Below are 7,349 nucleotides of genomic sequence, written 5' to 3' on the forward strand. Positions count from 1 at the left end.
GGGCGTCACCTCAACTTTCATTATCATTACACTATGGGGGTGGCGAAACCCCAAATTTCATTATATTATCATTACACTATGGGGGCAGCGTCACCCCAACTTTCAATATATAATTATTACAATTTGGGGGTGTCACCTTAACTTTCATTATCATTACACTATGGGGGCAGTGACACCCCAAATTTCATTATGTTAACATTACACTTTGGGGCAACAACATCCCAAAATTCATTAAGTTATCATTACACTGTAGGGGTGGTGACACCCCAAATTTTATTATGTTATCATTATACTTTGGGGGCGACAACACCCCAAAATTCATTACTTTATCATTATATTATGGGGGCGGCGACACCCTTAATTACGTTATCAATACATTATGGAGGCGAAATTATGTTATCCTTAATTCTTATATCTATTTTGCCGACCTACCTCAAGGCCAAATTTCCCAGCTCTTATATATTTTTGACTGACCCTTTATATTTCGATCTATTCTGATTACCAATCTAATAAAAAACAAATAAAATCCAAACATCATGAGACCGTGCAAAAATAAACATAATCGAGAAAGAAAAAATTGTAACCTAACCTCACATCATCCTAACAATAAAAAACAAAAACTTCACTCAAGAAGTTGCAGCATAATGCTATCCTCCACTGGAACTGGAACACCTTTTAGATCCGACGGTGATACATCTTCCAACTTCCTATAACACATAGTATAATAATTTGACAACTGTTGCAATTTTTCCTGTTTCTCAGAATCTCTCGATTTCCAAAGTCCAACACTTGCCAATGTTTCACGCAACAACGCCCCAGATTTCTTAGTTTCAACTGCATGCTTCTCAATTATATCATCCTTCTCTTCACACTCAACCTTAAAATATTCCACCTTCTCATGATATTCATCTAACTCCTTCAAAAATGCATTCTCTTCCAATAGTACTTTGTAGTCTCCTCTAATCCCCTCAGCCTCTCAAACTCGTTTAGCCAAATCCAATTTCTCACATTTTATTATCTCAACTTCAACACTCAAAACTTTCTGCTCTCTAAGAACAACAATTTCTTGATTATGTTTAGACAATTCAGCTTTCATGATATTCATTTTCATCTCATAGTCGTGCAAAACTACTTCATTTCTCATAAGTACTCCTCTCATACGTTCATTCTCCTGAAAGATGAGCTCTATCTCGTTCCAAATATTTCTCAATCTCGTATATTCATTAGTTATAATCTTATAATTTTCTTTTGCATCTAAGATTTCTTTAGCACAATCCCTAAGCTTCGACGCCTAAGAAAATAAAAAATAATGTGTTACTATAATTTTTTAGCAACCAAATAAATGAAATTCAAAAAAAAAAAAAAAAAAAAAACACACACACACACACACACTTACCTATGCAAGCTTTGAATTCAGCATATTAACGGCTTTTACAAAATCTACACTTCGTTGATAATCCAAACACAATAACTCTGGATCTGAAATATTAGACAAAATAATTTAAAATAATAATATATAATAATAACTAAATACAACAAAAAATAAATATTCAACATATAACCTTCAATTGTCAAGGCTTGCACGTCTGGAGTGATGAGCACAGGCGTTGCAGAACTGCCGCTCATCCTTAGCTGCAATGAGCCAACAATGGTGTTGGTGCTGACCACAGTTAACAGTTCTGTCGACACACCAGCGTTGGTGCCATCAGCAAAAGTTGACTATTCAGCATTAGTGCCAACAATAGTAGACACTTCAGAATTTGTACCAACAATCGTTGACACTTCTGTTGACACACCTGCATCGGTGTCAACAGCAGAAGTCGGCAATCCAGCATTAGTGCAAACAAAAGTTGATACCCAACTCGACACAATAGCAATGGTGCCATTGGAAAAAGTTACAACACCAGCATTGGTGCCAACAACAGGTATTGGAACTCCAAAACTACTTCCACCAAAAGGAGTTGGCACTCCAAAATTGATTCTGACAACAGAAGTTGAACCCATTGTATCTCCACCATAGTCAACTTTTTCCATCTACATTAACAAAAGAACCATTAAACAATCAATAACGAACATAAATCTAAATCACGAAAACAAGATCAACACTAACATCAAGTTCAGATATACTGTTAGTCATCGCTTCCCTACCGATATCATCGTCATCATCAATATCATGCACATCAGTAGTTTTTTTTGCAGGAAGACAAAAAACCTGTCATAATGAAATGTCATTCCAAAACATATTATAGGTATTACATATATGATATTTCAAAAGAAATATTATATACATACCATTTCTCGATCTTCAATCCCTTCCTCAATTTTACTTGAGTTATCCCCATTTTTCTTTTCCCTCTTTTTTGGACGTACGCTTCTTTTCTTCTTTCTAATATTTTCTTGTCCACTATCCTCAGAGTCATCTCCTTCTACTTCTTTGTCATCTTCACTACTATCATCTACAATAAAAAAAAATTCTCTTCTTTGAGCCACAGTAAGGTGCTAATTCCCTAGGCTCATTAAGCAGTCCAGTTTCTATATCATGATAATAATCTACAGTATCGTCTGAAAACGACAAATCATAGACATCAGCATTATGACTAAACAAACTAACAAATTTCTTTTTTATCTTCTCACTGCTAAAGATTGATATAGTTGGAAACTTCAGAATATCCCCTATAAAAAAGAACAAGATAATCAAAATGTCATGCTAACTAATTAAAATAATATTTATAAGAATATTGAGGTAACATCCTTACCTGATATATTGTTAGGATAATCAATATTCTCGAACCTCCAATTGCCCTTGATCTTAAAACCATACAATTTCGCATTCTTGTAGTTCGAAGGCATTCCATAAAACCGATAATTTTGGTTGTGATGGTTATGATATCCCAACGCATAACTTTTAAAAGAAGCCTTGTTTTGCTACATAGGCTTCAGTAACTCAAACAAAAGGTCTGAAGACATACTCCTTTTATAAACCTTACAAATCCTCGCTACACAGGCAAAGATTACCCAATAGTCAGGAGATAATTGTAAAGGATGTAATCTCCATCTAGCTAATAACTCGAAACTGATTTCCAAAATGGAACACTACAACCAAGCCAAAAATGTGAAAATAATAAAATTATCTCATCCTTTTCACACTTTTGGTCAATATCGCTACCAACATACTCAATAGATACATCATCACCAATATCATACTTTGCTCTCAAACTATCTACTTCAATACCCTTCACCACCCTATTCATATTAAAATCCCCTTTATCACCCCATCTCCTCTTCAAGTTGTAATTCCTCTCCATTAAACAAATATTTTCAATACTGTCAAAAACTAAACAAAATAAAAATCTAACCTTTTCACAAACCTCGATTTAATTGATCAAACCCGCAAACACGTAATCACCTTGTTAAGCACTAGAATCTCCAATGTACTGACCTTTTTATTAGAGAGAGAATAAAACACAAATAAGACTGATAAGAATCAAATCTCTTTTTTGTATTGGTTTATATAGTTTCGCTTTGTCAAAGTGTTTTGCAAAAGATACAACTCTAGTTTTGCTTCATCAAAGTGTTTTGCAAAAGATAAAACTCTTATAACACAACTTGGCAAAAATATCAAATTTTCACCGCTATATCATATTACCGTATCTACACTACTATATCAGATTTTCGGAATCGGATTTTCGTTGTCAGATTTTGAAATGCTATCTACTCTGCTTTATTGAAGACTGGGTTGCATCTTACTTCATACGAGAATATATATATGTTAGCTTGGTGAATTCATATGGGTCGACAGTTTCTCTTCCTACTACAGTTCAGGCAGCTGTTCTTCTAGCGATCGGGAATCGTTTTCAACCTTATCCAAGTCACCGATTGATAGAAAATGGGTTAGTCAATCAATTTATAGCCGCTCCAAGAAGTGCCGATCAATTTGATAGGTAGAAACCTTTTAGTTTTTGCCGATCCTTTGAGGTTGCCGATCCTTTGAGATTGCCGCTCTATGCCGCTGAATGAGTTGCCAGTCCTGTTAATTACCGCAGTGTTTTCTAACATATGAAGTTGAATTGTACGTACTACTGTAAGGGGCCCAATAACTATGGAAGTATGAGTCACGCTTGATTCTTTGATCGGTTTGCTATTGATGCAACGATAAATATCGGTTCTTTGATCCTCAATAAATATCAAAGATTAGCATTCACCGCTGTATTGGATTGCGTCTCAATAAATATTGGTTCTTTGATCGGTTCCTTTTGCTATGGTTTTCCAGAGTCAGTTTGGAGAATAACTGAAGTTGCAATACTAAGCATCGAGCAGCATGGAGTTTCAAGACCAAAGATGCAGGAAATAGCGTTGGCCATACAAGACGCAATCAAGATCGAGAAAGGAAGCAGGCAATGCAACTTACGAATATCTTCAATTTCTTCTACAATACAAGTCTCCCAGCGTAAGATTTGCTTGAACTGCCGCTATTGATTTGTCGCTGGCTGTAGTAAATTTGAATTGCCACTGCTTGAATTACCAACTTCAGATTTGCTTTAATTGCCACTATTGATTTGCCACTGGCTGTAGTAAATTTGAATTTCCGCTGCTTGAATTACCAGCTTCAGATTTGCTTGAATTGCCCCTACTTGATTTGCCGCTGGCTGTAGTAAAATTAAATTGCCGCTATGTTTTCTAACGTATGAAGTTGAATTGCCATGCTGGAATTGATTGAATTGTTTGTTTAAACAAAGTTTGCTAGCTAATCAAGGAGCAGGTGGAAGCTTGGAAACCCATTTTAGATGTTGTCCATGCAAAGGGTGGTATCTTCTTTTGCCAGATTTGGCATGTAGGAAGGGTTTAATGATGCAAAGGGTGGTATCTTTTTCTATTTTCAGCCTAATGGACAAGCTCCAATATCGTCTACTGACAAGTCACTCTACGTTAATTGTTATTATTGATCACTCAATGTTGGACATCAGCAATTCTACTTTGGAACCTGATGAAGTTAGGCTGGATAGAGTTCTAAAGGAGGCATCAATGGATGATGGAATTGTTATACTGACAACTTTAAATGAAGCTTGGGCAGCCTCAGATTCAATTATTGATCTCTTTCTTGAGAGTTTCCGAATTGGAAATCAGACACATAGGCTTTTGAAGCATTTGGTGATCATTGCATTGGACTGGAAAGCATACATTCGTTGCTTGGGCCTACACACCCATTGCTTTGCTCTTACCACAGAAGGGCTTGATTTCTCCAAGGAGGCATATTTTATGACACCTGACTACGTGAAGATGATGTGGAGAAGGATAGATTTTTTACGGTCTGTTCTTGAGATGGGATACAACTTCGTTTTTATGAAGGCTGATGTAATGTGGTTTCGAGACCCATTTCCGCGCTATTATTTAGATGCAGATTTCCAGATTGCTTGTGATCACTTTATGGGTAATTCCTTTGACCTCAATAATAAACCGAATGGCGGGTTTAACTACGTCAAATCCAATAACCGCACAATAGCATTCTACAAATATTGGTACTCTTCGAGAGAGAACGAGCCAGGATACCATGATCCGGACGTGCTTAATATGATCAAGTTTGATCCTTTCATCACTGAAATCGAACTAACGATGATATTTTTGAATACTGCTTACTTCGGTGGGTTAGGTGAACCTAGCAAAAGTTTAAATCAAGTTTGTACGATGCATGCAAATTGTTGCTATAATATGGATAGCAAGCTTCATGATTTGCGAATTATGCTAGAGGATTGGAGAAAGTTCATGACTCTGCCACCTAGTGTGAAGAGAGCATCGCTTTCATTTTGGAGGATCCCATAGAATTGCAGTCTTGCATCCCTCCATCATTATAGTTCAAGTTCACCTGTACAAGAAGAGGGGAAAGATTGATAGTGCAGACATTTCAAAGCAGGTCTTAAACTTTGTTCTTCCTTCAAAGTTGTGGACAAAGGAGAAACTCCTCGCCATCTTGCTCTGTGAGGTGAATTTGTTGGAGCAAGCATTTAGTTGTTGCTGCCTGTGAATAAGTTTCCATCCCGCATTCTCATCAACGGATTTTGGACAGCTTTAATCAAGCTTCACCATCATACCATTCCCTAAAATAATAATAATAATAATAATAATAATAAAATAAAATAAAATTACTTCTTTGCCACACAGGCTTTGCCCATGTAACAAAGAGAGGGCAATGTTCCGACCCCCACAAATGTGGCCCAATTCAATACAAACTCACACTTAAAGCCTATGCTCAGAGCCCAAAAAGCCCACGCTCAGAGCCCATGCTCAGAGCTTATCTATAATAAAACCCATGCTCATAGCCTAAAAAGCCTACGCTCAGAGCTTATCTACAAAAAGCCCACGCTCAGAGCCCATTCTCAGAGCTTATCTATAATAAAACCCACACTCAGAGCCCATGTTCAAAGACTACATACGTACACGTAATATCAATATCAATTGCGCACATGTTTTGCGAGTCAAACAACTTCCACAACTTCATCCACATTCAAGATTCACTTCCATCAACTTCATATCGTGTGACTGTTCTCCCATGTTTCATGAGTCAAACAACTTCCACAACTTCGTCCACATTCAAGATTATTCACTTCCATCAACTTCATATCGTGTGACAGTTCTCCTGCCAATTCTCCAACTTCATCCCACGATTGGACAGTTCTCCAGCCAGTTCTCCAACTTCATCCCACGATTGGAATATTGGAGAACGAGGAAGTAACTATCACCAATCCTACCTATAAAATCCCACCTTCGTCATTTTTCCAAAACTACGCAATCGAGACTTGATCCCAAAGAAATACAATATTTGGGTACATAGGCAACCTCAAACCGAAGTCTAGTCTCAACTCTCCCCAACAACCATCTCCTTTGCAGTCTCCTCCGAAAAAGATCACTTCTGACCCAACTGGTCTATTTAAGCAAATCTTGTTGAAACAACAAGTTTCAAGAAGATGATGTCGTTCCTATTCGTTTAAGACCCATTAATAATCGCATCACTGATGGAAGGTTATACAATTTGCCAACTTCTTCTAAAGTTGCAGCTTTGATAGTAGGAGATATTTAGAAATTACTAATCACAGGGACATAATTGTTGAGACTCAAAGAGGTGCTTTACATAGAATAAACGAGTTATATCCTAAATTTATGGCAATGCAATACCCTATATTATTCCCATGTGGAGAAGATGGTTATAGAGCTGGGATTTTGCTAAGAGGAGTTGATATAAACAATGTGAAAAGAGGTGTATCATTAATACCACGAGATAGTTTTATGTTTTTCGTTTGCAAAGAATAAGAGAAAGTTCAATATTGTGGATAAGTGGTCGTCTTTGTCTAACTTAC

General features: G+C 36.8%; 1 pseudogene; it reads left to right on the plus strand.

Moving 5' to 3' along the window:
* The first annotated feature begins 3,397 nt into the window (after nucleotides 1-3,397).
* On the plus strand, nucleotides 3,398-6,041 carry LOC147523250 (uncharacterized protein At4g15970 pseudogene; annotated as a pseudogene).
* Nucleotides 6,042-7,349: the final 1,308 nt, after the last annotated feature.

The sequence above is a fragment of the Coptis chinensis genome, chromosome 1, assembly GCF_015680905.1.
Source record: "Coptis chinensis isolate HL-2020 chromosome 1, ASM1568090v1, whole genome shotgun sequence".
Taxonomy (NCBI): Eukaryota; Viridiplantae; Streptophyta; class Magnoliopsida; order Ranunculales; family Ranunculaceae; genus Coptis; species Coptis chinensis.